Source organism: Aethalodelphis obliquidens, unplaced genomic scaffold (genome assembly GCF_003676395.1).
Source record: "Aethalodelphis obliquidens isolate GAN/ISIS:26980383/991018 unplaced genomic scaffold, ASM367639v1 scaffold12, whole genome shotgun sequence".
NCBI lineage: Eukaryota > Metazoa > Chordata > Mammalia > Artiodactyla > Delphinidae > Aethalodelphis > Aethalodelphis obliquidens.
The window spans coordinates 30,566,048-30,589,317 of NW_020837956.1; positions in this window are offsets into that span (position 1 = coordinate 30,566,048).

Sequence of the window (23,270 nt, forward strand, 5' to 3'; positions counted from 1 at the left end):
TCAGGCCTCCACTCTGGGCATATTTGGGGGATGGGGTAGAAGGGGCACAGATTTGAGAGTCAGACAAACTGGGTTCTCATCCTGCTGTACCCTGTGGGGAGCCCTGCAAGCAAGTCACTTAGCTTTTCAGCCCTGGTTTCTTCATCTACAAGAAAAGTTTCTCCCTCAAAGGGTGATCATGTGAAGCCAATGAAATAAGAAACAGAAAAGCATTGCGTGGACCATAAAAAGCGTGTCTGTTCCCTGAAAGTTTACTAAGGTTGAGCCAGGCCAAGTGGTGAATGCACTCCTATACACACACACACACAGCCACACTCTCACCGCCTGTGTCTAGAGCCCCTTCCTCTGGCCTCAGTCTCCATCACCACGGTGCATGCACGGATCTGTCTGACTGACATGCTCTGATCTCCCTCCTTCCACACATCCACCTCCCACCCCATCAAAATGTCTTTTTGCCTCATGATACAACACCCCGTCTTCTTTTCACTAACGCTGCCCACAGGGAAGCGTCTGGGCAAGCCATGCACTGGGCTGTAAGGGGTTAATCACCAGCTGAGGGCAGTGCTCACCCCCACGGTTTCAGAGAAGATTCCCAGAGTCAGTGGAGGCGTCTCAAGCAGATGTGGGCTTTGTGCAGCCTGTCTTCCAGGGCTCCATATTCTCCTTGCTCTGGACACATCTCATTTTCAGGGTCTCCCTCTCTCACCCACTTACCCACAGGTCCCTGTACTCCCTTCCCTCTCCCCACCCAAAGCAGTCCTTGACCTCTCATTCTCACTCAAGTCCAAATGACAGAAAAGAGCTGGGCGTCACCCCTGGAGGCAAGGGAAGTACTAATTTGCTTTTGAAATGGGGGACAGGTCTCCACGTGGATATGAAGAGGCTCTCATCTCTGGTGGGAAGTTGGAGAGTGAAGGGGTGTCAGTAATGATGGTCAACATTTATTCAGTTGCTGCCTTTTATTCGCTAGTCTTTACCCAGCCAATATGAGTACATTAAACACTTGCAATTCCCCCAGCCCGCCAGGCTTTTCTATGTTTCCCCGCCTTCTGCTTAGAACACCCTCCGCCAAACCCTTCTTTATTCAACAGACTCCCTTTGTATTGGGATGCCATTCAACCGATAATTACTACCCGCTGGAAAGACCCCCTTCCTGTCCTGAGTTCCGTGTCTCCTCTCCCTTTGCAACTGCCATAGCAACTGCCATATTGAATTGAATTGTTTATGTGCGACCAGGCAATGAGCGCTCTGAAGTCGGAACTTCCGGGCCCTTCTGCAGGGTCTGCACGTTTATGCAGTGAATGGCTGAAGGCTCGGTTACCGGGCCGCTCAGCCCCTGCTCCTGTGGGGACCGTCCTCCTTTACTTCCCTGTTACCGTCTATCAGGTAAAAAGAAACATATAAACTATCACATTGATCTCTTTGCTTGGATACCAGGCAGCTCAAGACCAAATCTAGAATTCTTTCCTTCCAGATTATGGCTACAATGATCACTCTTCATTCACAAAATCATTTGTATGCTTACTTTAAATGCCCTGTTATATTATTTTTATTTTGAAAGTGCCTTAAATATTTATCAAGTTCAAAGACTTGAATTCTAATCCACCTCTGCCTCTGAACATCTCAGTGATATCTCCTCTCCAGTTCTGTTTGGGTTTGGACTAGATGATCTCCAAAGTCCTTGCCACTTCTAAAATTTTTACAATTCTACAGATAAAAGGACACCGTTTACACATTATTAAAGAAAAAAAACAAAAACAAAAAACCCTGTGACAGAATATGGCTTAAGTCTCCAGGCACAAAGGAACACTCTCCTAGGTACTTGGAGGTATCCTCTGAGGACTCCCAAGGTGAGTTCCATGGAACACCTGTGCCATGGTCAAGGGCTCTGGGCACACACATACTGCATTCCACTTGTCAATACATTTTTGCACAGTAAAGGCTCTGTCTGAGAAGTCAGGTCATAAAAATACTCCAAGGGATGGACTTCTAAATCGCTCATAATCTGGCCCAAACTTATCATTTTAGCCAGTGTCAAGCTCTTCACAATTTTCTTTCCGTCTTACGCATTCCTACACTTCCGCCACCCCAACACACACACTCTCCGCTCACATTCCAACCTGACACATTAGCTCCTTCTCTCCCCTGTGCTCACTGTGTGCTCTCTGAGCCTTGGCCCTACCTACACTCTATTGCTATAATGCCCCCTTCTCTCCCTGGCAAATGCCAACTCAACCTCCAATATCATTATCACCCATTCTGTGACACTTTCCCTTAACCCACAAATCATGTTTAGTTGCTCCTTCCACTGGGTTCATTATACTTTGTACAGTTATACTCCTGTAGTAGTGTTTCCTGCGTGGAATGAGTCTCTTCTATTAAACTGTGAGCTCCTTGAAGGCTGATATTATGTGGTATTATTCAGCTCAGTACCTTCAAAGCCTGGCCCATTACAGATGTTCTGTGACTGCTTTAAGAATAAAAAGGTGGGGCTTCTCTGGTGGCGCAGTGGTTGAGAGTCCGCCTGCCGATCCAGAGGACACGGGTTCGTGCCCTGGTCTGGGAAGATCCCACATGCCGCAGAGTGGCTGGGCCCGTGAGCCATGGCCGCTGATCCTGCGTGTCAGGAGCCTGTGCTCTGCAACGGGAGAGGCCCGCGTACCGCAAAAAAAAAAAAAAAAAAGAATAAAAAGGTGGGTAATTGGATGGATGGATGGATGGATGGATGACAGGGCTTCACACTTCAGGGAAGGGGCAGGAAAGCAAATTCAGAGGCACCAAAGGTCGGATATGTCAACCTGGTGGGTTTTCCTCTGGGGGAATTCTGCACCTGTTTGAATAATCCTTCATTTGTATGATGGAACTTAGGGTCAAGTCTTTATTTACAGCTAGAAGAGTAGAGAGTTTCTCCATGACAGAGATTGCTAGGAACGACCCCATGATCTTTTCTCTTCTACTTCCTCAGTAATAGTACCTCCAATGGTTACCTAGGTAGTAGGGTGAACTACTCTTCCTGGTTTTCCTGGGATTGTCTCAGTTTTAAAACTGAAAGTCCAGTGTCCTAAGAACCTCCTCTGTCCAGGTGAACCAGGACAGTTGGTCATCCTACAAGATACATTGCTGCCCAGGATAAAGTCTACATGTCCAAGCTTCCCATGTCACTAGGGGAGAGCATACGACTGAGGTCTTTCCAATGGGATGTCAGTGGAAGTGACCCGTTCAGTTGCTGGAACAGGAGAACTTTTCTATTAAAATTTCTTTTGAAAAAAAAATCATAGCTTCTTATCACAATAATTTGGAGGCAGTTCTGCCCTATCAAGATATGGTGGAGAGAAGGAACCAAAAGATCTTTCTGGAGGAGCGAGATGGGAAGTAAGTGCCCTGCTCTGCTGGCAGTAAGTAGCAGGTCACTCTTGCATGCATCCACTCTTCCTCTTTAAATGCAGTTTCAGTGACCTATGCGTGTGGGTCAGCTGGACTGACTGAGTCATCTTTCTTTCCTTTATCTTTCCTTCCCTTGGCTGCAGAAGGCTACTTATACTCTTCAGTAATAGCATATTATCATCATTAGCACACACTGAATGTTTCTTTTGCCTTTATTCCCCATTCCACATTGCATTGTCACCCCGCTCTCCATAGGCTGCCGTTCTAATGAGCTTGTTGATCGTCTTCATTTCCATGTGCCCTTGCAAAATGTGTATGGTTGTTTTGAACGCATACATGTTAAATTCATGCAAATAGTCATTTGTCCTTTATCTCAATCTTCTCATGTGTTTCATTCCACACGGCGGGATGGTTTTTACCTCCATCCCTGTTGGTCTGTGTGTATCTCTACTTTATTACTGTGTATGTCATCCACTCTCCAATGACGGGTACCCAGAATAGCCCAAATTCCCCACCACCATAAAAAACACTGGGATGAAGAGCCTCACACGTATCACCTTATGGACCTGGAAAGAATTGAGGGTGGTACTAGATTACCAGGATTGCTGGTCGTAGAGTTCAGAGGGGGCTGATACAGAAATACTGAAATATTTCTATACTTGTTGGTAAGGAGCCCTGCCCCAAGCTTCCTGAGTATCCTTCCCATTGCCCCAGCCCCTTCTCCAGGAGCCCCCAGAAATGTCCACCGTCCACCAACTAAGGGTTGACGCCTGACCCAGTGAGAACTGACAGTCTTTCTAGCAGTTGATGAGTATTTTGAATATCACCCCTGGATATGCATATGCTGAATTTGATGGTCTTAGTCATTATTTCTCCACAGAGCAACCAAAACAAACAGACAAAAACACCCTAACCTGAAGAGTTCAGTCCAGTCTCTCGTCCCGTCCTTAAGGAATTCTCAGAGCTATAGAAACACTGCTGATGTTCCCATCTGCAGCCCCAAGGTCATGTCCTACGCTATGCTATGCAGAGATATGGGAGCCAGCATGTTGTGACCACCCTCCCGATTCAGGGCCAACACCACAGGCAGCTGTGCCAGCAGGTGAAGCGCCCTGGACTCAGCACCCTGAGTTTTAACTCTCTAACTGGGTGACTTGGAGCGTTTCACCTCTCTCTCTGACCCTCAGTCTCGTCCTTGGAAAGACGGTCCCCCAGAGGGTGGGAGTCGGGTTCAAATAGGATAATGATGTGACACACAGCAATACCAAGGAGGGAAAAAGCCTTTTGGTATTAAACTCAGCATTCTACTGGCTGTCTCACCTTGATCCTCCCCAGGTCTCAGTTCCTCCCATGTAGAATGGGGATAATTACACTGTACTGTACCTCCCAATTATGAGATTCCATGTGCTGCCTTAACATTGATGAACTTCACAGGTCCGCAGAAGCTTAGCCATGAGTTCCCCTGCTCTGGTCAGATGTGCCCCCACCCAATGGGGAAGGCTTCCCTCCTGGCTGGTTCTCCTATATCAGCTGGACCACCTTTATTCCACTGGGTCCTCAGCCTAATGGGTTTCACCTCCCTGCCAGTTCACAAAGCTACTCAAACTAGCCAATAACATCCTCCTGTGGAAAGCAAGAGTCACTTCATCTTCTTGTCACCTCAAAGCCCGCTGGTTTACACCGCTCCTGAATGCAGCCCTGTGTCGCCCTGCTTGGCATGTGGCGTCTTCCTCCCCAGGGCTGTGAGTACATGTGAGCAATGACCTGCAGCCAGCCTCACCAGTCCAGTGTCAGGGGTTATGTGTTCAGCCATCTCATATTTAGTGGGGGAGGGGGAATCCCTCCTTCACCCATACGGTGACTAGGAGGTGATCAGAACAGACACCTATCTCAAAGAGTTAAAAAATTAAAGTGAATCATAGATGTAAAGCACGTATCATCATGCCTGCTCCGGTAGAAGTTCACACCAACAGAGAAGAAAACAAAGGGGAATGTAGCCACGGGCAGGAGGTATCCTCACCAGAGGCTGGGACACTGCTAGAAGTCATGTGAGAAGGAACCCTATTGCAAGGACCTACCTCATGCTGACTGGTTTCATGTTTTCCTTGCCGAAGGGAAAAATCACATAGAAAAATGATCTCTCTTCTTCTTAGTATAACAAGAAATGTTGTCACTCATAATTGAAATGGCATTGTAAGGCACCCCATCTCCCTTTGGCTCAGTTTTCTCACCTGTAAAATGGGGATTCTGAGCTGAATAATATGCCAGATACCAAGCTACAGAAGGGAGCTGAAGAGAAAGGATCAGAATGATTGATAACAGGGTCCCTCCCTGCAAGAGCTCACAATTCAGAGGGATGATACCGCCTGCCTTATGCACCAGGCAGGGAGTGAAGATAACGTAGCAGGATAATATAATTGAGAAATACGAGCACTAGAGAATGAGATAGGGACTGCCGCTGTGTCACTCAATTTTTATCTACAGGGCAGTCACATCCCTAACCAAACACATTACATTTCCCAGCCTCTCTTGCAACTAGAGTGGCCGTACCAACTTTTAGACAGTAACATGTAAGCCCAAGTGGTCTTTGAAGATGTTTCCAGAGAGTCTTTTTTAAAAGAGTAGGTATGCCCTTTTTCCTACTTTCCTCCAACTCCTGTCTAGATTGTGGATGAGATGGCTGGAGTTCTAGCAGCCATTTTGATCCAAGAGAACAAGTTACATCCTAGGGATGGTGGAGTGTGAGCTACTGAACTATGGGGCCCTCACCAGTTCACAGAGCTGTTGTATCAATGTCAAGGGCTACACTTCTTTTACCTGAGAGAAAAATAAACAATTTATTTGTAGGACTATGTGTGTATATGTGTATTAATGCAACAAATTCTAATCTCAACTGATACAACAAATACTTAATATTAAAAAATATTATACCTAGTTACTATTTTATTTAGTTCCTAAAGATCTTATGAGATTTTTTAAAACATAAGACCCTTCAAGAATTCAAGGATTTATTTTAGCTTCTGAAATGTCAGGTTTCATGGTGGTGCAGCATTGCATCGCAGGTATTTTCACAACCAGGAGACCCAAAGCAATGTTTGGGCTTAGGTCATTTTAGGACTGAAAAGTCTAGAAAATTCTACCTTCTGAACTAGTAGGTAGATTTCTAGGACTGTAAGTCTGCTGTACAGAACTTGAGTCCACATGCACCCTCATCCACATGCCTGTACAGTCACGTGCGCACACCTGCATGGGGCACACACATACTCTCAGGAAGTTGCACATATGCATCACACACACTCACAGCCACACACAGGTGCATTCTCATATCCACACACGGTGAGAGCTCCGGTGGTTCCCTGAGATTGTGAAAGCCCCAGATTTCTCCTTCATCAGAGCACTAAACTATGATATGAGTTATTTTCAATAACCTTGTATCCTGAACTGGAAGTAGAATGCTGAGTCATAACAAGTAAGAGCAAGAAAGCTCGGTAAGTCAATCCTTGACCATAGAGGTGCGCTCATGGCCAAGCAGCAACAGGAGGATGCCCTTCCCTCCCCCATGTGGGTTCAGGGTCAGAAGGAAAATCCTGATGTGTGTGGCGGGAGGACAATTTGGACTTCATGAGGCCTCACCTTCATGGGGGATACTTCCATGAGAGTGTGAGTTAAGCTCCTACCTGAGCCTCTGTCTTCTCTCCAGGGCTGTTCCCCTAAATGAGTGTATCAATTGACTCAATCCCTGCTTGTATATATATATATATATATATATATGTACTTTTTTTTTTTTTTTTCTTTTGTGGTACGTGGGCCTCTCACTGTTGTGGCCTCTCCCATTGCGGAGCAACAGGCTCCGGACGTGCAGGCTCAGCGGCCATGGCTCACGGGCCCAGCCGCTCCGCGGCATGTGGGATCTTCCCGGACTGGGGCACGAACCCGCGTCCCCTGCATCAGCAGGCGGACTCTCAACCACTGCGCCACCAGGGAAGCCCCCTGCTTGTATATTTTGATGTCTCCTAGAACTCACCCCCTGGCTCTGAGGCCAGTCCTCTGAGAGCTTGCTCAGCACTGCATGTTGTGCTAAGGACTTTGGAAAACACAAAGATGAAGGAACTTAATCCCTGCTCTCAAGAAGTGAGCATTCTATCCGAAAATCAACTGAGAAACAAATATGGAGAGCCGACTCCATAAAAATGTATGGATAATTACAGAAGTTGACATGAATCTAAAATGTCACTTGCTACCTTTAAAACCTTGAGAAATTCTAAGTTTTCTCATTCACAACTTGGGAATAATATCTGGTTCCTTCCAACATGGCTGTTAGCCATACCCCCTTCTTTGGGAGACGGGTCCCTTTGCCATTCCAGATGGCCCAGGCGTCTCCCTGGAAGCGATGCCAGGGGTTTGAGGGTGGGCCTGGCAGGACAGGAGAACCTCAACGTGGAATCCTTGTCTAGCCACTCATTAGAATTCAGACTGCTTCTCACAGACCTCAGTTCATCTCTCTCCTGAGCAGGTGCAGAGGCTGACGTTCCCATCCATCCATCGCCTCCCTGCAGGCACCTGGGCAGTCTGTTTCCACGTGAGAAACCTGTAATCCTAGTTTACTCTTTTCAAGTTGTCCAAACTATCCTCTGAACACCAGTCCCAGTGGATTTAGTTCTCTCTGTTGGTGATCCCAGCCCACTTGGTGTTGGAAGTAAACTTTACCAATCAGAGCTCACTCCCAAGTAGAAAACTGCCTGCCACTCAGCAATCTCCGAGATGCTGGAGAATTCATACTTGTCAGAAAGTACCAACTTTGGCCCCTCAGGGCAGGCTGGCACTCAGAGAACCATTTCTAACAGCCCTCCAGCTCCTTCTATATAAAATGAAATATGCAAGCACCACCAAACAGTTAACATTCCTGAGAATTCTCTCAACTAGCTGCTAGAACAGGGCTGGCGCTCCGGAGAAGACCAAAATGAAAAAAATCATCATCATAATCTTCTTAAAAAAAAAAAATTAAGGCTGTTCCTTTTCTTCCCCAACCATGAATTCATCTAGTGATACGTCTAAAATCTAACGCTGAAAACCACTGACCCTCTGCTAAACGGACTAGGGTGAATCCAAACTTGTGTACATTTTTAATCCATTTATATAGTGTCCAGTACTTCACACATATTTTAGTTTTTCAGACTTTTTTGTGTTCAAATACGAGTAGGGATACATGCAAATTTAAGATGTGCATATGATGTCATTGATTTCTTTAATAGGCTTCCTTAAATCATTACTCTGAGAATAATTCTTTTAGAAAATTCACCTAATATTGCATAGTGATATTTATACTAAAAACATGTAATTGGTATATATATATACCAATTAAATGTTTTATACATATATAGATATATATACATATATATGCGTGTATATCTATTTATATATATATACACACACATATATCTTCGTCCGCTTAGCTGCTATAACAAAATATCATAGACTGGGTGGCTTAAAGAACAGGAATATGTTTCTCACAGTTCTGGAAGCTGGAAAGTTCATAATCTAGGTGTCAGCAGATTTGATTCCTAGCGAGAACTCTCTTCCTGGTCTATATACAGCCGTCTTCTTTCTCTGTGCTCACAGCCTTTCCTTGGTATGTGCTATGGTGAGAACGCTCTCTGTCTTCTTTTGAGAATACTAATCCCATCATAAGGGTTCCACTCTAATGAACTAATTCAAACCTAATTATCATCACATTGGAAGTTGGGGCCTCAACATATGAGTTTTGGGAGGACACAAGCCTTCAGCCTATAACTGCTCTACACACACACACACACACACACACACACACACACACACACACACACACACATATATAGTGTGTAGATACTTTGCTTCTGCTAAATCTGGTAACCTATCTCCTACCAGTTCATCCCCTGCATGCCCCCGCCCCACCCTGACCCTCAACATATACACACAAATCTGTACCCTTAGGAAACTGGTAGCATCCACACTGCTGCCCTGGGGCTGTCCAGGCTGGACCACAGATCCAGCGTCTGCTCATGTCCTCCTACTAACTCTGCTATGGTGTTGAAGAGCTCACCTCTCTAGTGAAGGAATACAACTTTCTCTTAAAAAAAAAAAAAAAACCCATGTTGAATAACATACAGTTATAAAATTCTCTGCATAGCTCAGAAATTTATTTCTCCCAGTTCTGGAAGCTGGAAAGTCTATGATCAAGGTGGTAGCACATTTGGTGTCTGGCGAGAGCCAGCTTCCTGGTTCATGGATGGCCATCTTCCCACTGTGTCTTCATGTGATGGAAGGAAGCCGAGTAGTTTGTGTCAGAATTGAATTGACCCAGTTGATGTCTACAGAGAACTGGAGAATTGCTTGGAGTGGAAAACCCATACATTTGGTGTCGGAACTGTTGTAACAATGAAAAACAGTTCACAGAAAAAGCGGGGGTGGGGACAATACAAGGGACCAAACTCCCCGCCTTCCTGTGGTTTGTTGTGTCAGGGATGGGCTGTTTCCCCAGAGGCTGAGGTCAGGCATCGGGCAGACACTATGGGATGCAGCTCAACCCGGGCCATCTTGCAGCTACTCCCCCCCAGGGAGGGACTCCATCAGCAAGAGGCCCTGAACTGGGCACTGGTGGCAGGAGAAAAGGAGGAGGGAAGAGTAAGGTTTCCCACGAGCAGGGACTGAGCAGTGGGGAGCCTGCGGGCCCACTAACAACCCAGCCCCCTGAAGCTATCAGAGCCATCAGTGTCAGCCAGAGCAGCAGTGGTGGTCGGCAGGGAGAAGACTGTATCTGTGCCCACCCAGGTAGAGACCAGCCCTTTATCCTTCATCCAGGGGTGTGCTCACTCCAGCTCATATCTCTTCCCAACTCAACCTCCAGTGACTCCACATCACTAACTTGAAATCAGCCTTGGGAGTGGGGCGGGGGTGGGGGGGTGGAGGGCATTTACTCCACGGAAATGTGCAAGCTCTTCAGATCAGGGAATCTCTTCCAGGGAGCTGGTTGTTAAACATTTACCAGCACACCACTGCCCACTTTCCACCTCCCTGCCCAACACTCTGCTGGATTAAAGACTAGACCAGGCAGGAGAAACAGAGGAAGAGAAAGAGGAGAGGGAGGCCATGCCCCACTCCCTACTCCATGCCCTTCGAGCATGGCAGTGACCTAAAATGGGCCGGAAGAACAACTCTGAATCACATATGAGGTTGGCATCATGAACTGGACTGGACTAGTTTGAATCAAAGGAAATAACCAGAGCCTGTGAAATCTGCCCAGGATGTGGTGAAGGGGGCTGGCCATATTCCAGTTGTGGAAAGTGATTGTAAGAGACGGCACTATTCTGTGTTCATGCCCCTGAGTAGAGGGTCCTCAGAAAACCCGTTCCATCAGTCTCCCCACTGCACTTAGTAGGACTGCTGATAATCCTGGGTTAATCGCCTCCCTCTTGCGGCTCCAGTGTTCTCCCCTGTACAGAGGTGACTGGAGGAGATGCTCTCTCCTCTCTCAAACATGTGATGCTCCTCCGTGAATTACACACACACGCAATACACATACACACACCCCATACACTGAACACACACACACGCCCTTCAGGACACCAGCTTAGTCATCACTGAGGCTGGCAGTCCACCATCCTCTGGGGATTTCACAACCAAGAGGGAGGACAGGAGGCCCGAAGTGGAGGCAAGATGCCTGACGGAGGGGGCTGGCAGCATCGTCCTTGTGCTGGGAGCCCGGAAGGTTTGGAATAAGGGTCTGTGGAGAGTTATAATGTCCTCTGCATTCTGCTCACCCACTTATGTGGTTTTTAAGAGAAACTGTCTGCAGAGAACATGCAGGGTTATATTTATTGATCAACGTAATCTGAAATGGGACGATCTAGGGCAGGAGCATCCATAGAAGGGCAGACTGTGCTCCCTGTCACTGCAGCTTACCCCTGAGCTGCCCCCTGCCCCTCTCCTCAGTTCTGGGCAGCGGCGGAAAGAGCACTGCCCAGCAGTGGCTAAAGAAGGGAAAACTGAGGCCAGGAGGCTTATTGGTCAGCCTCGACTCAAAAATAAACCTGAAGAGGATTTCTTTTCCAATCATCAGTTCAACCTCATCCCGTCAAATGGCTCTTTTTTGCCCTTAGTGACACCCGGGGAAATGCCACAACCTGTCAGGTAGTTGTGTTTGTTAAAAGTCCAGGGTAGTTTGAAATAAAAGATGCAAACAGGCAATATGCCCAGCTTTCACTCCCCAGGTCCTGGCTGAAGGGACCCAAGTCAGAGACACCTAGGAGTGGAAGGCGTGACTGCTCTCTCCCAACAGCCCCCTTTCTTCTCTAGGAGCAAGACCTCCCTATATTAGGGCAGGGAGGAGAGAAAGGGAAAAAAACAAGCATTTTTTTGGGGGGTGCTTTATCGCCGCCTCTCCCCAGGACTCTTCTCACTCAGGTGGCTCAGGGTGGATCTGCAGCATCTCTGTTCAGCCAGGTGCCCAATCTCACCTTCATTCAGTCTCCTCCCCGAATCTCTCACCTGCATTCAGTCTCCTCCCCGAATCTCTCACCTTCATTCAGTCTCCTCCCCGAATCTCCAGGAGCCTCCAGCTTCTGACCCGTGCTGTGGGACTTTGCCTTGCACTTCGGTTCCTAGAGATATGTAGGGGCCAGAGGAAAAGCCCTACGTATCCCAACAGAGCAGAGGGTGCCGGGTCTCCTGCCTCTGAGCTACACCCTTCAGATCTGAGAATTCCTTTCTCAGTCCCAGCCTCCTTTAGGCACTTCGCCCTCGCTAAATGGGGCCAGCGAATGTTATAAAGGAGGGCTTAGGGCAGGTGTTATTTCAGTTTGGGGCCCTTCCAGGAACTGGGACGGTCAGGTCTCACTCTGCTCTCTGCGTTCAAGTTGTTCACTAGCATCTCCGCGGCGCCTCCTAAAAGCCATCGGAGGGGCACAGGCTCCGCCCTGTGGCCGACTCCTAACATTGCACCTGCACAGGATTACAGCCTCTGAAAATTCAAATCTCTCTTGATCCTACACGTAAAAATCCTCAATTTACGATTCTGTTGTATTTACTCCTAGTAGGCTTTCCATGGGCACAGAATGTATGAAGATCTATGTCCTTCTTTTCTCACTTAACTGCCCAATTTAATTCTGCTACTCTTGAGCATTTTTTAATGTAAGAAATTCCTTGTGCAAAGTATTTAAAAACTTGCTAAAATACTGAGAAACAATCACTTGTTTTACACTGGATAGTTTTCTCTCTCTCTCTCTCTCTCTCTCACACACACACACACACACACACACACACACACACATATTTAGGGAATCTTTATTTTTCCAAGTAGAAGTTGGAGGTGGAAGGAGAGAAGGGAGTTTCTTATAGGCTTTCTTGAGTGTGTGTCCCTAATTTGCCAGGCACTGTTTACATGAGAACATTGTGACACAATAAATCCCTATTTTACAGATTAACAAAAAAAAAAAAACCTCAGTTCAGAAGAGTTAAGTAATCTTCCCGAGGTCACACAGCTGATGAGTGTCAAGACCAGGAATGAAGCACTTTCATTACCCCAAAGCCCTGAGATACTAGACCTGCCAAATTCGAGCTTCCTCCTGTCCCTGGAAATGGTATCATTGAAGGATATCAGTTGGGACAGTGTCCAGAGGTTTTTGGATCAATTTTACACATTCATCCAGAATGGCTCTGGCTCTGCCGCAGTTCCCCCCAATGAATGCTCACACTGCCCTCAGGGCAGAGTCTCCTCACCCCCTCCCTGTCCTTGGAAGGTACACTCTGCCCACTGTTCCCACAGTGGGAATCGTTTCCAATGACAGAGACTTGACAGAGCCCTGTGTTGTTGAGACCATCTGGACGACGTACATGACTGAACCCTATTAAGGCCTCTATATAAACTTTTAAGATTCCTGGGGGCAGGTGTGGTGACCTACTTGTGTTGCAGCCTCCCAAGACAAGCCTGGTATGTAAGTTCCGTTGCTTATTAAACCTGCTGCCTACCAGTCTGGAGTGATCTGCCCCTTCTTTGGTCTCTCCTTGACCTCCATGTGCAGGAGCCCGTTTCAGATCTCACACAACAGCCTAGGGGCTGGGTTACCAGGGGAGATTAACTTCACCCCCATATCCCCAGTCCCTAGCACAATCCCTGGTAAATAGCAGGTCCTCATTAAAAGGGTCGTAACCCATGACAGATTCCTGCCATGGAAAGTTCTTATTCCAATAAGGAGAGAGGTGTTCTCTATGTGTACACACATAGGCAGGTTCACTCGCTCCCAGGCTGATTCCATTTAGTCTGGCCAAATATCTCACAGGTCTTTCTCAGCTACCCATTTAATATGCACATCGAACCAAAAGCTGCAGAAAACATTTTTTAATTTGGATAAATATATATTCTTTCTCATCCTAGTTTTCCTTTCCTGCTCAGCAAAACCAAGACCTTGCAATAGGGGTGCCAATTTAGCAAATAAACATACAGGATGCCCTGTTAAATGTGAATTTCAGATAAACATGGATACTTTTTTACCATAAGTATGTCCTAAATATTGCAACTATAATAATTGCAATATTCCCCAGATTATCTGAAATTCTAATTTAACGGGGTATCCTGTATTTTATTTGGCAGCCCTACTTGGGGGCCTCTCCTGGAGTGTTTGTGGAACATTCCAGAACATTCAGTGTTTGTGGAAAGGGAAGCCTTGGGAAGGAGTCTGCAGATGGCGGAGGCCTCCTTGCAGGGCAGCGGTTCTGGACCTGCCTTGTTTCTAGGAAGAGTGGGGAGGGCCGCTATAGTGGATTCTCCTAGTGATTGCAAGCCCCACGGAGGACAGGCCCACGCTGACAGGCCAAGCAGAAAGCAGAGCTTGTCTGCAGAGATAAAAGGCCAAAAGTCTGGGCTGGGCCTCATCTTGTACCTGGCTGCATGTCTTGCCGTGAGGTGAACAACTGTACCTGGCTCTTACTGTAGGTCTGCAGCTGAGAGAGGCCACAGGACCTCAGGGCTCTCGGCTATTTGAAAATACGAGTTGGAAGATTAGTCCCTGTCCTCAATATGGCTCTCTCCCTCTCTCTCTCTCTGCATCTGTCTGTATGTGCGTGTGTGTGTGCGTGTGTGTGTGTGTGTCTGTGTCTGTGTCTGTCTGTCTATGCAAATCTGTCTGTCTATCTCTGTCTCTCCTCACCCGCCCAGCCCTCTTACTGACACTGGTAAATTTCTCTCAATGCCTCTCAAAGCAGGATGCAGGGGAAGGCATTCAAGTGCAGACTTAGCAGTGGAGTGTGTGCTGTCTTTGATCACAGATTAATTCTTCTTGGAGCTTCCGTTTTCAGACCTGGGGCTCCTGTTACAGGTAGTTGATGAGGTTTTTCTTGTCCACCTGGGCATGGCATGGCTAAAAGTGATATTCAGAGGCTCAACGCCCCCCTTGTCTTTGCTTCACGTAGCTTCCTGTCCCTGGACCATGTGGGGAGCCTCATGTGAACAGCCGCGGAGTCTGCACGTAGCAGAGGCAGTATCTGGACTTGCGTGTAGTTGGTGAGCCTCGTCATCTGGGGACAGTCTTGGCTACACTTCATTCTCATGGGGAAGGGGGAGTCGTTATCTCACTCGGTTTTAATCATGCCAAAGGATTGCCTATTTTGCAAGTAGAGCTCAGAAAGGCCTCCTGTTTCCCACAAATCCCTGGTACTTCCTGGCTTCCTCGGTGTCAACACAGCCCTGATTTGCCATCTGTAGAGTATTTCCCTAAATCCTAGCCCTCTAGCCATAGCATAATTGGCAGATTTCACATGTGGGTGGATTTATGTATATAAACAGTTGCCTATTATCAATAAGGAACAGCCCACACTTCAGAAAGGAGCTATGTGTCTTATAGAAACCACAAAATATCATGGAGAGCGCTAAAAACTGAGTTTAATTTCACCTCTGTTGTTCACTAGCTGTGTGACCTTGAAGGGTACTTAACCGCGTGATCCTCAGTTTCCCCAGAAGTTGCAGACGCATGATGTCATGTGTCTTGCAGAGGGAGATGCATGGATGAAATACTTGTCAAGGGTCCAGCAGAGCCCCTGCCACATCATAGTAACTTATTCCTTAACAGCCATAATTGGGCACCTACATTATACCAGACACTTCCTGGAGGCTGAGGGAGATGGGGTCAATGAGACTACAAAAATTTCTATTTTTATTAAAAAAAAAAGAGAGAGAGAGACTGAGAGTCCAGGCCTTGGGTCAAGTGCCTGAGTTTGAATTCTGGCTCCATCTCTCCTTAGCTGTGTAATTTAGGCAAGATTTTTCTCATCTATAAAGTGGGGGCTGGTAGACTGACACCTAAAGCTGAATAGGGAGAAGGGGGTAAGAAGGTGTCTGGGGCTCTATTCAGACCAGTTTGGCTCAGGAAGAAAAATAGATGAGGCCCTGGCTGCCCAGTGTGGCTACAGCATCCTGTAGGACCACTGGGAGAGTGTGGGCATCTCTCCTCAACCACTACACTTGTGTACAGGTGTGACCCAAGCCCTCTAAGGCACATTTAGCCTTGGCAGTGGCTATAGGCTTGGAGTTTGGGATCTTCCCCGAGTTACTAATATATTAGCAGTCTCACCCTTGGCTTCCCCAAGCCCTTTCTTGGGGAAAGGACATCAGCTGAGTCAGACACAAGCACCACTCAGGGCTGGAGTTGGACCCCTACCCAAAGAGTCCATGACCTTTGAGGTAAATGTTGAGATTTGATGGTTCCATGTTAATTTTTTTTATCATCCTATGATGATTCAGTCACTAATGGAAGCTGCTTTCTTCCCAATCAGATTTGCTACATTATCTACATTTGAAAGAATTTATGGGTAACAGTTTATCCAAAGGCTTTCATCGAACCACTAGAAAGAAAGCTACAGAGCTAGATACATAATACTGAGAATCACCTAGGCTCAGATCAGCTCTAGCACCTAAACTAAACAGTAAAGTTTCTTCATATACTCATAGAGTCAAGACTCTGAATCCTCTTGTATGAATATTTTTGTTTGGTGTCAGAACTGACTGCATAACCTACTAGCTTTCATTTGCCCACATTCCCTTGAGGCCAACTAGACAACAACCGTGAAGACTTTAGAACCTGTGTACAGGGTGGGATTGAGGACAAAATCACCACAAAATAGAAAATGATATTTTAACCCCCCTCCTTCATTACTCTGAAACCACTTTGGAAATCTCTTCCAGATATAATCTGTACTCTCCTAGGAGGTAAGTCCTTCCAGAATCGCTGCTTCACTAAAGTTACTTTTGAAAGACAGTCAAACCCTTGCTTATATGAAAGGTTTGTCTATTAGTTATCCCTTCTCTTCTGAAAAATTAATAGGTAAGATATTTTTATACTTTTATAACGTAAAGCTCCATGCTTGACACAGTAGCTGTATCACTCTATGAATGAGGAAATAAAAACTCTTAAACAAGGAATTCACAACCGAAGAAATCTATGGATGAAAGCTGATTACTAGGCATACCATATTGTTCCATCTGTCTCATTTTTTGCCTAATTTCTCTCCTCACTAATTTTGCTTTGGGTGGTCAGTTTGGAGCAGTAAAGAATGCTTTAGTTTCACCTGAGACTACCACAGACTCCTAAGCAGGAATAATTACTAAAATGCAAGAATGTCTTTGACTTAACATGTTATATCCAAGTAGAGTTATGTTCAGGATTAGTAATACTTTTTGAAACTGAGGATGCCTGTCTTTTATCAGTTCTAGGATACTCTCAGCCATTGTATCTTCAAATATTACTTTACCCATTCTCCTTTTTTGGAACATCTATTAGACATGTGTTAAACCTTTATTTTTCCATGTCTCATTTTGTTCACATTTTTCACCTGCTTCTTTGTTACTTTTATTTTTTTTTGACTGCATCGGGTCTTTGTTGCAGTAGGATCTTCGTTGAGGAGTGTGGTATCTTTCGTTGCGGTGCTCCCCGGCTTCTCTCTAGTTGTGGTGTGCGGGTTTTCTCTCTCTAGTTGAGTCACGCAGGCTCAGTAGTTGCCCCGCAGCATGTGGGATCTTAGTTCCCCGACCAGGGATTGAACCCGCATCCCCTGCTTTGGAAGGTGGTTTCTTTACCACTGGACCACCAGAGAAATCCCCTTTGTTACATTCTGAATAAATCATTTAGATGTACATTCCACTTATCAAATTCTCTTCAGCTAGGGACTTCCCTGGTGGCACAGTGGTTAAGAATCCCTGCCAATGCAGGACACAGGTTCAGTCCCTGGTCCGGGAAGATCCCACATGCCGCAGAGCAACTAAGCCTGTGCACCACAACTACTGAGCCTGTGCTCTAGAGCCCATGTGCCACAACTACTGAGTCCTCATGCCACAACTACTGAAGCCCTATGTATCATGCAGACTCGTGGCTATATTGCTTGCATTATGCTCCAAACACACCATTAACTTCTACTATGACTAAGAATTCACAGCATAAAATTTACTGAATAATGTTGTAAAAGCTGTTTATCAGTTTTCAGTTTTTAGATTTAACCTATAAATAAAACACAGAACAACTCATTGTAATTAGAAAACAAGATTTATTGTTATAAATCTTGCCAATGTAAAAAAAATGGAATAATTAGGAGACGCAGTGTTTGAAAAAGGGTAAATGCCGCTTTCTTTGTCTTTCATATATATCATTTAAAATCATAAGGCAAACTCCAGAATAAAAAAGTGTAGGGCTTCCCTGGTGGCACAGTGGTTGAGAATCTGCCTGCCAACGCAGGGGACATGGGTTTGAGCCCTGGTCTGGGAAGATCCCACATGCTGCGGAGCAACTGGGCCCGTGAGCCACAACTACTGAGCCTGCACGTCTGGAGCCTGTGCTCTGCAACGAGAGGCCTCGATAGTGAGAGGCCCGCGCACCGCAATGAAGAGTGGCCCCCGCTCAGCGCAACTAGAGAAAGCCCTCGCACAGAAACGAAGACCCAACACAGCCAATAAATAAATAAATTTTTTTTAAGTGTAGTAGTTGTCTAGACAAGGAGGAAAGCTAATTGTACTTTGCATTTTCAATTCCTCCATACTGTCTGAACTTTTTATTTTTTTAATTTTGCTATGAAATGAATTGAAACGTATTTTAAGTAAAATACTATTATTTCAAGACTGAATTAAAGGCAACAGCTTCCTTCTGTAGTTTAGTTTGGGTCTCTGCCTCCAGGCTGGATCATTGACTGCCAGCCCAGTCTCTGCCATCATGAGGCCACCTACCCCCTGCTGGCCCCATTGGGGACAAGAAATTCACCTCCTGCCAACTCTCCTCTGCTGAGCTTGCTGATTTAACTTTTTGAGAAAAATGTCAGATAATTCACGAGAGCTCCTGAACTTAAGGGGAAGGAAATTAGCATTCGCTTCATCCATCACTGTGCATGTCACTGTCCCATTTAATCTCTCGCTCCTGGCCATGAAGTAAGCTTTGTTCCCCCATTTTGCAGATAAGACAATTACCTGGAGTTTATGAACCTTGTGACTTTGGAGGCATTGCTAAGGAACTCCAAAGCAGAGCGCTTTTTACTAAACCACCGGGCTTCTCCGTTTCCCAGACCACGAAACAAAGCTGTCCCTCTGCTTTGGCATCAAGTATGTTCAGAGCCTGGCTGAGAGGAAGGGACGTGGCCTTCGTTCCCCCTCCCACCCCCAGGCTCACGCTTGAGCACCGCTGAGGGTCGCATCTGCGCTGCTTTTCCCTCTCCTCAGTCCAGGACCAGGTCTGCAGGATTGCCTACTCGCCCGGAAATAACGTTTTCTGAATGGATTCCTTGTTTTCCAGCCAAGGGGCCTCCCTGACAGCGGAACAGTTGGCCGACGCCCCTCGAAGCCTGGCAAGCGCTGAGCCGGGCTGCGGGGACAGGGCTCGCTGTCCCCTCGTCGCCCAATTCAGATACCCGAGGGCAGGTGGGTCTGGAAGCAGCGACTGGGTGCCTGGTGGGTAGGGAAACTGACCTCAGCATTTCAGGAAAAAAGCCTCCGTTCATAGGATGGACGGGGAATTCCAAAAGTGGGGGAAATAGGATCTGCCTCGGGTTCCTGCTTCCGCAAAGACGCGCTGCCCTAGGGCTACAGGTCCTCGGCGTTGTTGGACGTACTCCGGGCTCCGGAATGGAAACTGTTGTTCCTTCCTGGTATTTGAAATACACACACACCAAACAAACAGGAAACAAGGCCCTGGCGTTTCTCCAGCACCTCTTGTTCCTTTTAACTAGAGCCCTTTGTGACGGATCCCCTGGTCCCTCCGGCCCCCCAGGGGCCCACTTCAGCGCCTCCAGCCTTGTCAACAGCGTGAAAAGCCCGCTGTGGGAGCCCCTCGGAGGCTCGCCCGCTGCGGTGATTAGGGGCGGGGGCAAGGGGACACCGGAGCAGGACGGACTGAAAGGACCTCTTTTGCAAGAACCAGAGAGCCCGAAAAGTGACTGGAGCGTTTTACTTGGATGTGCATGCTTTTTTAAACCACTGGGTCACCCCCTAAACAAGAAAACTGAAAGACCAAAATAGAGAGGTGTTTGCATTTCCTTAACTCGCTGTAAATGGAGAAATACATCTGTCCCTCCCCCATTCCTGAAGTTTATCATTTAAGAATTAATCACAGATAGTGCTACGCTCAGAAGCCTCCTGAGTAATCATTCCTCCCGTGTGATCATCACTCTCTAGTTTCTACGTTCAGGTTCTTTATCTGAATTAGGGTAGTGCTGCTGGGGTGGGGGTGGGGGGGCTTGGGGAAGCTCTGGAACCAATTAGCCCTTTACTGCAAAGACTTGCTTCTCCTCTCTGAGCCTCGTTTTCGTCTGTGAAATGGGGATGGTGGGAGTGTGTTCGGATGTGGAAGAACTCGGCAGGCACTCTGTTTTGATAGTTATGCACTGAAGCGAACATTCAGGAACAACAGAATGCTCACGGGCGGATCAGAATTTGGAAATGTCTTTTGCACTGGCTTGTCCAGAGCTTTCCAAAGCAGGGCCCACCTTTCCCTTCTCGCCACTTCTCCTGGTACCTCATTCACCCTCCTCTCCAGTTCCACTGGGATGCTCTGCCTTCTGTGTCCGTCCCAGCCCTCCAGCCTCAGCTCTCTCATTCTGTAACCCCTCAACCCCTCCTTCCTGTGCTTCCAATCCCCAGAGAACGCCCCTCCAGACTCACTCTCTGAGCCACAGTCCTCTCAACCAATCATGGAATCGTATTCCTCCACCACTAGAGCGTAAGCTTGCAAAGGCTTGGGGTCCTGTCTCTCTCCCAAAAACCAAACACAGGCTAAGAAACATGCCATCAGCTCATCAACTCTTGTTCGGCGAATAAATTCATCATCTTCACATAGTCTTACAGAACAAAGGTGTTTGCTGAGTCCAACCCCTTAGTTTAGCATCCGGGCCCTTTGTAACCTGTATCCAAACTCACTCTCTACTCTCTGTCTCAGCCCAGGTGCCCTCATACCGTGTCTCTCACTGATTCCTGCCTTTGGACCTTTGCTTTTGCTGTTCTTTTTCTCTCGAACTGCCCTTGTGCCCTATCAAGGTTCCACTTCTCCATCTAGGTTCAAGTTCAGTGCCAGCTAACCTACGAAGCCAGGTACCCCGTCTAACAGAACCCCTCTTTCCTTCCCTTATTCCCACTGATTTTAGGCACCCTTTAAAAATGTCTATCGCTTTATTTTTTGCCTGTATATGCTTATTTAGGTACAGGCCTGTCTCCCCCAATTCCATTTAAACTTCTTGAGAACGAAGACTACATTTTGTCCTCACAAGGTCATATGAGGATTAAATGAGATCATGTAGGTTAAGAAAGAGCACAACGTGACTTGTGTTCAATTTGTGTCATCTTGATCTCCCTTCACCCACGTGTTGCTCCAAGGCCTAGTACTCAGCTAGCTTCACGTATGCTTGATAACCCATACTGCATGAATGATTAAAAAATGAAAGGGGCCCTTAAATGCAAGCCAACGCTGCATGGAGATCTATGCTCACAAGCAGCAAAGGATGAACACTGCCTGACTGGACCTAGCGATGAAAGAAGATTCTGGCTTTATCTGCTTCATTTCTCCCCCTTCCCTCCCTAGGAGAGCTCTAGAGCTGGACGGGTGTGATCAGAACAGAAGGAGGGGCCGGTGGTGGGGAGAGCGGGAGGGGGGAAGGACAAAAGTGGGGAGGAGATTTTTTCGAAAAACTAAAATATGAGTGAGATACAGGAAAAGCAGAAGTGGAGCGATGATTTTAAGAAATATCACTAAAGACTGGATTTCTTCGTGGATATGTAAAGAAGTACAACAGAAGAAGTAAAGCAAGAAAAACTTGAGGATTTAGTAACTGAGCCAGTGGATCACATCGTCAATTGCTCATTACAAGGGCGTGATGTTCTATGCCAGGTGCATTGATCGGGACACGGTTATGTAACCACCTGAGTTAGGCTGTGGGTGAGAGAGGCTTCTCTCATGTTGAGAGTCGGTTTCCCCACAGCTGGAAGGAGGTTCAAGCCCTCAGCCTCCCGGTCCTGCTATCCTGTCCATCTCCCTTCCCTGCCCACCAAACTCACCCTGTGAGCTTCAACCAAACCAGCCAGCTTCTGATCCCCAAACCCCAGTGCTTTCTCAGACCCCTGTGCTTTTGCGCACGCTGTTTCCTCTGTTCAGGATACCCTTGGCTCCCTAGAGGACAACTTCAAGAGCCTCCTCCTGTGTGACGCCTTCCCTGAGTCCTGCCAGGGGCATCGGGTCCTTTCATCTCTTTACTTGTCCTTCTCCCTCGCTGGGCTGCGTGCACCTCTGCTCTGCATCTGCGCCGCCGAAGGGCTGCCGCTGAAATCTGACTCCCGTCTCCTTCCCTAGCCCTCATATCTGGTCTAGCAGCTCCCACCATTATTGCATGTCTCCCCTCTGTTTCAGTGCCGGGGTATTCAGCCCACTGCCTGACTCTCAGCTGCCCCAGAATATGTTAGGCTTTTGATGTATGTTAGAATCCTGGAACTTAAATTACTTAAATGTCACCTGCTTTCTCTGCTAGGAAGTAATTAGATGTGCAGTAAAAACAGGGATGGGAATCTCTTGGGGATGGAAATTCTCGAGTTATGAAGGGGAATAAAATTCTGTTCAAGGGTTTAGGCTTTCGTCACCCTTCCTTACATGCAGATACAGATTGTTTTGTGTGCACACTGATGAGATTCAAAAATTCAGAAAAGGTTCCATGGAAAACCCACCTTGAAAAAATGTTACCATAGAGCACATTTTGTTGTTCTGTTGTTATGAGGATCCCCTTAGGGGCAGGCTTTAAGGCACAACTAGATTTCCTTTGGAGACAGAAAAGTTTAGCCAGAAAGTACCAGACCAGGAGTTTAAACACTTGGATTCTGGTACCAGAGCTGCCATTTATTCCTAGTTACGATATTTTGTCATTATGAGCCTTTAATAGCCTCATCTGTAAACTGGACATAACAATCCTTGTTCAACTTCATATATAATTAGGTTAAACAGGAATTAAAGAATCAAATAGGATAATGTATGTGAAATGTTTTGTAATCACTAAACCAATATAAAGACACACCTGGTGTAATAGTAAGGGCTTAGTGTGGAACGTGCTGGGGTTTGATTCCTGGGTCTGCTGCTGATATGTTGTGTAAAATTGGATTAGTTTTCACTTCTCTGTGCCTCAGTTTTCTCATCTATAAAATGGGGAAAACTTTAGTCCTTATTTCATAGGGTAGTAAAGTAGTTATTTCTTCATTCATAAGGGGTTAAAGTAGTTATTTCATGCAAAGTACTTAGAACGGTGCCTTACCCAGAGTAAACACACAATAAGTATTCGTTGTTGTGCCATTATTATTAATATTATGATTTCCATTTTCCATTTTTTCATTTTGCACCCAAAAGAAACTGAAG